Raw genomic sequence first — 10,379 nt, 5'->3', positions numbered from 1 at the left:
TCTCTCGCTGTCATGGAAGGGTAGGAGAGAGAACAGCTGTGTGAGGTGTGATCAAGTGGATGACCTGCTCAGCCTGGTGGTAGAGTTAAAAGAGGAGGTAGAAAGGCTGAGAAGAATCAGGGAGGAGAAGAAGGAAATAGACTGGTGGGATCAAGCTCTGGCCTCCCTGAGACATGAAAGGCCACCACCAAATAACCAAGACCAAGAGAGTCCATTACCCTCCCCCTGCCTGACTGAAGGCAGTAGGTCAAGGGAAAGGGGTGAATGGAAACAATTCCATACCCAAGGTGGGAGGTGAAACAGCCCCTTGCCCACCCCACCCTCCCATGTGCCACTACACAAGAGATACGATGCTCTAGAAGTGGAAGGGCAGTCAATGGCCAATGAAAATGAAGAACCATCTACACCACAGGTGCTCACATGATCTGAAAGGCCTACCTTCATAAGAAGGGTTAGTTTTAGGTGACTCCTTTATGGGGGGTACAGAGGGTCCAACATGCCGGAAGGACCCTCCTCTTAGGGAGGTCTGCTGCCTTCCTGGGGCCCAGGTTAAGAACATCACCAGGAAACTCCCTAGCCTGACATGGCCCTCAGACTACTCATTGCTCGTCTTTTATGTGGGTAGTGATGAGGCTGTGACCCATAGTCTAAGGGAAATTAAAAGGTACTTCAGGGCCTTGGAGTGGTTGGTGAGGGAATCAGGTGCACAGGTTATTTTCTCCTCTCTTCTTCCAGTTATGGGCAGTGACAGCACAAGAAACAGATGGGTGTTACTCTATTAACACATGGCTTCGTGGCTGGTGTCAAAGCCACATTTTTGGCCTTTTTGATAATGGGTTTGCTGGCATCAGATGGAGTTCACCTTTCACATAAGGTGAAGAGGGTCTTTGCACACAAGCTATCATGGCTTATTGACAGGGCTTTAAACTGGACATGATGGAGGAGGGGGATGTAATCAGGCTCACCTGCAATATGCTGTGTGATGTGACAGCAAGCATAAAGAGACAAGGTGAAGCAGGCTCTAAACTGATGAGCTTGGGGAGCAGGGTCCAAAGTGGTGATGCTCACACAATCAAATCCAACTGGAGAACAAGCCAGACCAACCAAAGCAGCAACAAATATTCCTTAGCTGTCTCCCAAGGTAAGAACCAGAAGGTCAGCCTCCTCAAGGGTACACATGGCTGCAGCAGATCTTTCTGCACCCCTCATGAGAAACCGACATATTTGAGTGCTTCTCTGAAGTGACTGTACACCAGCCTCATGATCACGTGCCCTGGTTCTCACAGAAGATTTCAATCACCCTGACATCTGCTGGGTGGGCAGCACAGCTAAGCACGCATAATCAAGGAGGCTCCTACAGATAACTGATGACAACTTTTTGACACTGATGGTGGAGGAGCCAACGAGGAGAGGCATGCTGCTGGATCTGATCCTAAAAAAACAAGAAGAACTATTTGGATATGTCATGGTTGGGGGCAGCCTCATCTGCAGCAACCATGACATGGTGAAGTTCAGGATCTTACATGGAGGAAGCAAGACAATAAGTAGGACTAAAACCATGGACTTCAGAGGGTGAACTTTGGCCTCTTCAAGGTCCTGCTTGGAAGAATTCCATGGGATAGGGCTCTAGAAGCTAGGGGAGTCCAAGAGAGCCGGCTAATATTCAAACATCACTTCCTCCAAGCTCAAGCCTGATGCATCCCTATGAGGATGAAATCAAGTAAAGGGAGTAAGAGCTCAGCATGGATGAATAAGGAACTCCAGTCAAAACTCAGATGGAAGAAGGATGTTTATGTGATGTGGAAAAACAGACAGGCCACCTGGGAAGAATATAAGGAGGCTGTTAGAGTATGCAGGGGTACAGTGAGGAAGGCCAGGCTCCACTTGGAAGCAGATCTGGCCAGGGATGCCAAGGACAAGAAGGGCTTCTTCAAGCACATCAGCAGCAAAAGAAAGCTTAGGAAAAAATGTAGGTCTCCAGCTGAATGAGGTGGGTGCCCTGAAGGTGGAAGATAGAAAGAAGGTAGAGTTACTGAATGCTTTCTTAACTTCTATCTTTACTGCTAAGACCAGCCTCCAGGTATCCCAGATGCTAGAGATAGGAGAGAAAGTCTGGCAAATGGAAGACTCTCCCTTGGCTGAAGAAGATCAGGTTAGAGATGGTTTAGACAAGCTGAACAGCCACAAATCCATGGGCCCCAGTCAGATGTGCTCATGAGTTCTGAAAGAGTTGGCAGATGTTATTGCTAAGCCACTCTCCATCATCTTTGGAAGGTCTTGGAGAACAGGAGAGGTGCCTGAGCACTGGAAGAAAACCAGAGTCACTCCAGTCTTCAAAAAGATCAAGAAGGATGACCCAGAAAACTGCAAGCCAGTCAACCTCACCTCCATCCCTGGAAAGGTGATAGGACAGCTCATTCTGGACATCTTCTCCAAACATGTGGCGAAAAGAAAGTCATCAGGAGTAGTCAGCATGGGTTCACCAAAGGAAAATTATGTTTGAACAACCTGATAGCCTTCTATGACTGGCTGGGTAGATGAGGGAAGAGCAGTGGACATTGTCTACCTTGACTTCAGCAAGGCTTTGACATTGTTTCTCAGAACCTCCTCATAGGCAAGTTCAGGAAGTGCAGGCTGGATGAATGCAGTGAGATGGATCATGAACTGACTGCATGGCAGAGCTCAGAGGGTTGTGATCAATGGTGCAGAGTCTGGTTGGAAGCCTGTAGTTGGTGGGATTCCCCAGGAGTCAGTCCAGACCTGTATATGTGATGTGGAAAAACAGACAGGCCACCTGGGAAGAATATAAGGAGGCTGTTAGAGTATGCAGGGGTACAGTGAGGAAGGCCAGGCTCCACTTGGAAGCAAATCTGGCCAGGGATGCCAAGGACAAGAAGGGCTTCTTCAAGCACATCAGCAGCAAAAGAAAGCTTAGGAAAAAATGTAGGTCTCCGCCTGAATGAGGTGGGTGCCCTGAAGGTGGAAGATAGAAAGAAGGTAGAGTTACTGAATGCTTTCTTAACATCTATCTTTACTGCTAAGACCAGGTTCATCAATGACCTGGATGAAGAGACTAAGTGCACTCTCAGCAAGTTTGCTGATGATACCAAACTGGAAGGAAGGGCTGACACAGCAGAAGGCTGTGCTGCCATTCAGTGAGACCTGGACAGTGGGCCTGTCAGCAGCACCTCATCATTCCTAGAGATCAGTATCACCTCTGCTAAAGGCCCCAAGTGGCAGCAAACGTTGACAAAAAAAAAAAAAAAAAAAAAAAAAGAAAAGACAAATACAGAAAATAAAACGAAACAAAACAAAACCAAAACCAACCAACCAACCAACCAAAAAAACAAAAACAAAAAGAAAAGAAGAAAACCAAATCAAACATTTCCTGCCAGGGCTGCCCTTCCCAGACCTGTTTCTCTCTGTCTTTGGGGACAGCAGGGTTTTCTCACTCTTTTGTCACCTAGTTTCAGCTCTATGTTTCCGTCTGCCAGTCATTCTGACATGTCTCTGTGCTGAAGCCAAACCTTTACAGAAATGGGGTCTTGGACACTTGGCACAAAGTTTCCCTGTGGCTAATCAGAGCTTGACCTGGTGTTACAGCTGAGGTGCCACAGCCCAAATGTGCACTGATGCCCACAGCCAAGGGCAGAGCCAGGGTGAGCTGGAGCCTGTTGCTTTGGACATCTATGGCATAGCTACCAAGGCATGATGGGACAAGTCACACATCTTGGAGTGGATGGATACAGTGTTTTCATTGGAGACAGGATGGAAAAATCAGGAGTTGGATTCCCTCAAAGTAAAGAAATTACTTGGATGTATGGAGCTCCTTAATAGGGTGAGTGACAAGCTGGGTTTGGCTTTGTGCGTGAGAGTCAGAGCAGGGGCCAGTAAAGGTAATATCATGGTGGGAAATGAGGAATCTGCAGTCAGGGTAGGGAAGAATCTGGATAAGTTTCTGGATATAGAAGCTTGGACCTCACTGAGGACTTAATGATCCTGTCATTTTCTGGAAAAAGGTATCAGTAAAAATTGTTTTAGTATGATGTTGTAAAAGTGCAACTTCATAAAGTTTGGTGTCAAGGTTCACTCTATTATTGTACAGCACAATCATGTGAACAGTTATTCAAAACTATCAAGGCAAATCAAAGTTATCAGGCCATAAATCAAAGTTATCAATATAAAAACAAAGTTATCAGATCACAAATCAAAGTTACCAAGCTACAAGTCAGAGTTACCATACTACAAGGTTATCTGTGATATCATTCACTTACCAAAGATCTGCTCTTGGTAAAAGATCTCTCTGCCTTGAGGAGCAACCTTGAGAGGTGTCCAAACTCAAGGGCAGTTCACCATCAGGCAGCCACTGTGCCTAGCAGGGAGAGCTCAGAGAAGGCTCACTTAGGCTGTCATATTTATAGAACAAAGCAGTTGGCTCATAGTCAAATTACATGTGATGGGAAAGGGGTGCATGAGACTCATTGTACCCACTATTATCTTTACTCCTTTATAAATGAATCTTGGGAAAGCCACCTGTTCTTCATGTGTTAATGGCATGATTGGTGTTCCAAGGTAACATGCATCGATGCTCCCTGTGTCAAATTGCTCCTGTGTGGGTCTTCAGAGAACAGTTTGAAAGCAGAGGCAATCTTGGCTCATTTATGGCTCAGGTCTTTCCCTCCTTTGGAGCCTGTACCAAACTAGAACTAGTTTGGTTAAGGGGTCGAGTACATCCATCACAATGGGGCAACAAGCGTAACACAAGCCTGCATGTAGTAAGCAAGGAAGAGCTGGTCAGGGATGTGAGGGTCAGTGTGAGACTTGGCTGTCATGACTGAAACAGTGGGGTCCAGCTCCCAGGGAGAGTGAGGAATGAAAACAGTAGGCTGCAAATGCCAGACATTAGAGGAGCAGACTTTGTCCTGTTCTGGGGAATTTTAATTCATGGTTGGCAGCATTGAAAGACAGCAGATCTCAGCACAGTTTGTATGCAGGGACAGCATCCTTCAAGAAATGGTCTATATCAAAACTCAGTTGAAACTTCTAAGTAAATTCAAGGGCACCACAATGAGCTATTACTACTTCAGGGACAGTTACAAGAAGAAGCAAAGATAATATGAGATCACTCCTCGATTTAGTAATAATAAATATACATGGATTTGAGACATGTTGACTCCATTGTCACCAGCAAGGTCTCCCAGGCCTTTGTTCCTCGATGCAGGACTCTAGAGGAAAAAACCTAAGAGTGGATATGAATTAGACCAGGGACTACTTGAGCAAACACAAGTGTTACAGGTCAAAAGGGACTGGATGCTTAAATCTCTGTTTACACAGAGGGAGAGAAAATGTCATCAGTTTGCTGGTCAATGCCCATGGTCTATGAAAAAAGACAAAAATTTATAAAGTTCTGAAATTAAGACTTCTTACATACTAAATATACCCATGTCTTTTCTACATGTTTTAACTTCTGCCAAACGTCTTCCTTCAGAGGTTCATGCAACTGCCCACAGAGAGGTGGCTACTGCCTTGAAGATTCCCAGGTGCGGCTGAAGCCCCAACATGGGAGTGAGAAATGGGACCCAGGGCTGACAGGAGCCTTTTTGGAGCAGGAGCTGGTGGACAGGTAGATTTGGCCAAAGCATCTCAGCTGAGACAACTGATTTCTCTCCCTTGACTAGAAAGGGAAGCCTGGACAGTTGCATCCAAGCTGTCCAGCATTGTAGGAGAATGAGAAATGAGTGGGTCTAGGTGCTGCAGGGTGTACTTGAAGATGCTTCTGTAACCCAGGTGTGTTGGTGTTAGTGAAGATTTGGCTACTCAAAAGAGTCTATTGAATTCACATTGTCTCTTTGCTTTCCTCTGTGGATTGAGGGAGTTTGCGACTTCAGCGTGTGCTTTTGGGATATTTAGAATCTGTGTTTGACTTGAAAATGTGTTTCCAATTGGTCTAAGGCCATCCAATATCAAAAGTGGACTCCAGAGGACCTAATGTGGACTTAGTATATAGAAGTGTACTTTTTTTATTGAACCATGTCTTCCTTTGGGTTTTCTGTTTTATTTTGGTTTTGATTTTTTTTTTTTTTTCGTGCGTGTGTATTTTGTTTGTTTGTTTTTTAAATTAAGAAATATCCTTTTCTGTCTGTGTGCAACATGTTCTCCAAGTAAAACGAGTGGAAACTGGTGCCCAGTCCCTGAAACATGCAGCTACAGACTTCAGTGGCAAAAGCTCAGTTTTGAGTAAGGCTGCTCTAAGTCCCAGGTGGTTCATGAGAGAAATGTGGGTCGATGGCTGGGAAAAAACTGGCCATAGAGTGTCTGACATGAAGGGTCTTGACTTCCTTACATATTCATTCTCCATTTGGAGACATTCAATTTCAATATCATTTAGAGATTACTGATATCATTGAACGTGCAAGCAGACAAAGGAAGAAAAGAGAAAGAAAAATAAATCCTTCCTTATTGTCTTATATTATTTAAATATTTTCTGTTCTGAAATCTCTCTAATTAACCAGGTAAGAACTGAGGAATTAAGAAAATTATGCCCGGAGACTTGTTTTGTGCAGCATTTTGCATGTTCTTGAGCCCTCTGGTGCCAAGTTGCTGAACTGCAGATCCTGGAAGTGGATTTAGCTGGCCTCTAAAAGTCAGCAGCAAAGCTCCAAGGTTCTGAGGGTGTTAGTGGGCCCCACTAAGGGCCATCATGGAAGAGAACATGGAGGGAATGAGCAGACAGTTGCTGTCCCTTTGGGCTGGTAAAGTCAGAGACACTGGTTGCAGGTTGAAAATCAAAAGTGGAGGTTGCTGTGAAAACCTTTGATGTGTTTCATCAAGCAGGATGTCAAGCCCTGACCCCCATACTCTAGAAATGGGGATCTCTTCCCTCATGGGATGCTCAGGGCTCCTCCTGGAAGCACTGAGATGTGGAGTGTGCAATGCTGAGGGCAGGACAGTGACAGGATTCCTCCCAGGCTCTCTGGAGGGTGCGGGGGGTTGTAACAAAGCACTGGAGCTGCAAGGAACTGGTGTCTTCTCAGGGGCCTCAGTGGGAGTCACAGCAGCCATAGTCAAAAGGACAAGGAATTCTGTTCTGTTGTGGAATCCCAGCCCCCACAAAGTGACCATCCCCACCCCAGGCTGTCCTACACTGTCCTATGCCTGTGCCTCCGTCTTGGCAGATTTTAACCAACACCCCCGCTCCCTCACCTCGCTCTGACCCCATCATGTCCCCAGTTTATCGATGACTGTGTCCTCACTGACATTCAGTGCAAACACAAAGCGGTCATTTTCTGATGTTTTGCCAATGGCTGTGAGTTCCCAATAAGCTTTGCAACTTCTTCCAAAGCCCTGCAAATGCTCCTTAAACACCTAAGATGTCCCAGCCCCCTGACTCATTTGAATCCTCTATTTCTGTCCATATCCCAGCACATTTTCCTTCTTCTGCAGCCTCAAAATCGAAACTCAACCTAATTCACTTAAGCATGACACACTCCCATCCCCCTCTATTTTACAGCTTCTTCCTGTCTGTAATACACACTCATGACTCCCTCCCTGCATGCCATGTGTCTCATAAACCCTTCCCCTTCCCCTGAAGTGATGAGATATCACTCCAGGAAGTTAGTGCTTCCTCCATGCTCATGCATGTTTCCTGAGGCCCACCCAAGTCTGGAGACAGAAAAAAAGAGCAAAGTTACCTCATCTGGATGACTGAGCACAGCCACCCCGGCAATGGACATTCCCCATCTGCCAGGCTGAGGCCTGCACACAAGATGAAAATGTCTCTATCTGATTTGCACAGGAAGGATCTTCCTTTCTGCCATCTTCCCAGGACAATCCCCTTCTTCAACCTCTATCTGCAGAGATCAATGATTTTTCTTTTCTGGCCTCAGAAGATTGCCAAAGATTGGCAAAAGTCATCATCCATCCCCTTGTTTCTCCCTGAGATCCCCTGACCCTCTGTCCATCCTAAAGATGGGAAATCACTGCTGCTCAGGGTCACACACTCTTCGGAAGTGGGTTTGAAATTCCTGGTTTTTCCCAGTAATTACTATAAACTTTATTATCTTCCTCCAGCACTCATGGTGAGCTTTCCTGGCCACAACAGGGCCTTTTTGACCACCTCTTAGGAAACAATTGTCTTTTTATGATTGTCTATGCTGAAATAGCCACATAAATGAACTAAATTGTACACAGCTGCAGCAGGGTTTCTTGTAGGAGGAGACACGAATGACATGGCCCTGGGGCTCCGGGGACACGTGGCCATACCCCCCAACAGATTGGTGCCACTGACAGTGGGGAATTGTGGGCATGGAGAGGCAGCAGGAGAAGGGCAAGAAAGCAGCACTGAGAGACGGTTTCAGGAAAACAAGAATTTCTTTTTTCTTGAACAAATTATTGATGGAACCTTGCTACTGCTTCCATTGAAGCAGCCTCTTGCAGGGCTGAGGAGAGTCCTGTGGGCTTGGTACCCTTTCTTTAGGGGGCACCGGGGGCACCTTGCGTGAGTGGTCTGTGGCACAGCTGGAAGTGGAGGGGTTGTGGCTGCAGCAGTCCAGGGAGAGTCCAGGTCTTAAGAAACCCTGGAATACTGTTATCAGAAAACTCTAAAGTTTTACAAGAAGAAGGGGCCAGTTCTGTATCGGGGCAGAAGAATATCCAGTCCATCAGGACAGACCAAGACCTGATGTGCTGAGGAGAGACCCTGAGGAGAAGGCCCTGGGCCCTACAGGGACAACACACAAGCCCGTGGTGCTTGCTCACCATGAACAAGGCAGCTACACATGGGGCTGCATTTCAAGGAGTGTGGGGACCCAGACACCTGGAGTTCTTATCCCATTCGATTCAGCAGTGGTGTGGCCCCACACACGTGGGTGTGTACCAGTGTACAGCTTCCCAATTTGGAGAAGTAGTGAGGAACTAGAGAGTGTAGGGTTCCTCCAAGGCAGGGTTCAGGACATGGTGCACATAGTGTAGGATGCTGAGGGACCCAGGCTGCTTTGGCCAAGCAGCACTGGGGAGGCTGCAGCGGTATAGGAGTAGCCTGAGAGTGCCTGGAAGGTGGTTTCAGAGATGGTGGAGGTTTTCTGCATAGTGGGAAACAGCATGAAAAAGAAATAATGGCACAAAGTGCAGCTGGGGAGGTGTCCTGGTTTTGTTAAAAAATAAGTTTCTCTTTTAGTGAATTTGCCTGTCAGCTAAAGCTTCATATTAGCTGCATTTTCCTGGAGAACCAGGCACATGTTTTGGTACACATAGCAATGGAATGTGAAGTTATTGATAATGAATGGATGCACCTCTCATGAGAGGGGCAACAAGAAACAGGTGACCAAGAAACTGACCAACAGAGTATAACATCCCATTCACATGAATACTTCATATAAAAGCGGGAGATCGCGAGGATCTCGTCCCTTTTCCTTATGGCGACATTAGGAGAGGACCTTGCTAGTCGTCCCTGCGAACTGAGGCCAGTGACAGACTGAATCCAGCTCCGGTTGGCTGCAGAGTCCAATCCAGGACTTTGGGTACCAGCTCTGCAGTTGCTGGGACTTTCAAGATTGGTTTTGTATATTTTGTATTATTTTCTCTATTTTTATTAGTAGCATTAGTAAAACATTTTTAATTTTTCCAACTCACTTCTCTCTGTCCTTCTTTCCCTCCCAATTGCCTATCCTGAGTGGGAAGGGGGAAAGGGAGGGGCTGAAGGGGGAAGTTGGGGGGGAAAGGGGGTTAACAATACATCTGCCACGGTTTTATTGTCACCCCGCAATCAAAACCCTCGACAAGAGGTCAAGGCTGGACATGAGGAGAAAGGAATGTGACTTAAAGGGAAGTCCTGCAGTGGAGAGGTCATCCAGAGGGAATCTGCATCAGCCCAAGGCTTTGTGCTTCAAGGAACATCTGGGGAGAACAGAGATATATCAGCAAAGAAAGGAATATGCTCAGGCAAGAGCAAGGTGGGGGAGCAGGGCAGATACCTCCAATCAGCAGAGAAAGAGATGCAGGTGATGCCACATCATAGGACAGGCTATTGTGGAGATAATCAAGGGATGCATAGAGACTGAAAGTCCTCAAAAGACATGGGCTCCTGCTCCCCTTAGCTATGGCTGTTGTCTCCACCATAGATGCCTGTAAGGAGACACTTTGTCCTTACAGCACAGGTGCCCAAATGCTTCATTGTCCACACGTGGGAACCTGGAAGGTGTCGTTCCATATTTGTGCCATTGGCCTTGCACAGCCCCACATCACACTGTCCCAGGAAGGGCCCTGGGCAACATGTGAGGGACAGGATCCCCTTTCCCAGGGGCTGGGGGTCAGGACTTGGCCCTTTTGTTAATGCAGTCAGGGCTTTGCTCTTTGATTAATGAAACATATCCAGGTTACTC

This window comes from Columba livia, chromosome 22 (assembly GCF_036013475.1).
Source record: "Columba livia isolate bColLiv1 breed racing homer chromosome 22, bColLiv1.pat.W.v2, whole genome shotgun sequence".
Classification (NCBI taxonomy): Eukaryota; Metazoa; Chordata; class Aves; order Columbiformes; family Columbidae; genus Columba; species Columba livia.
Note: the sequence above shows the minus strand (reverse complement) of the source record.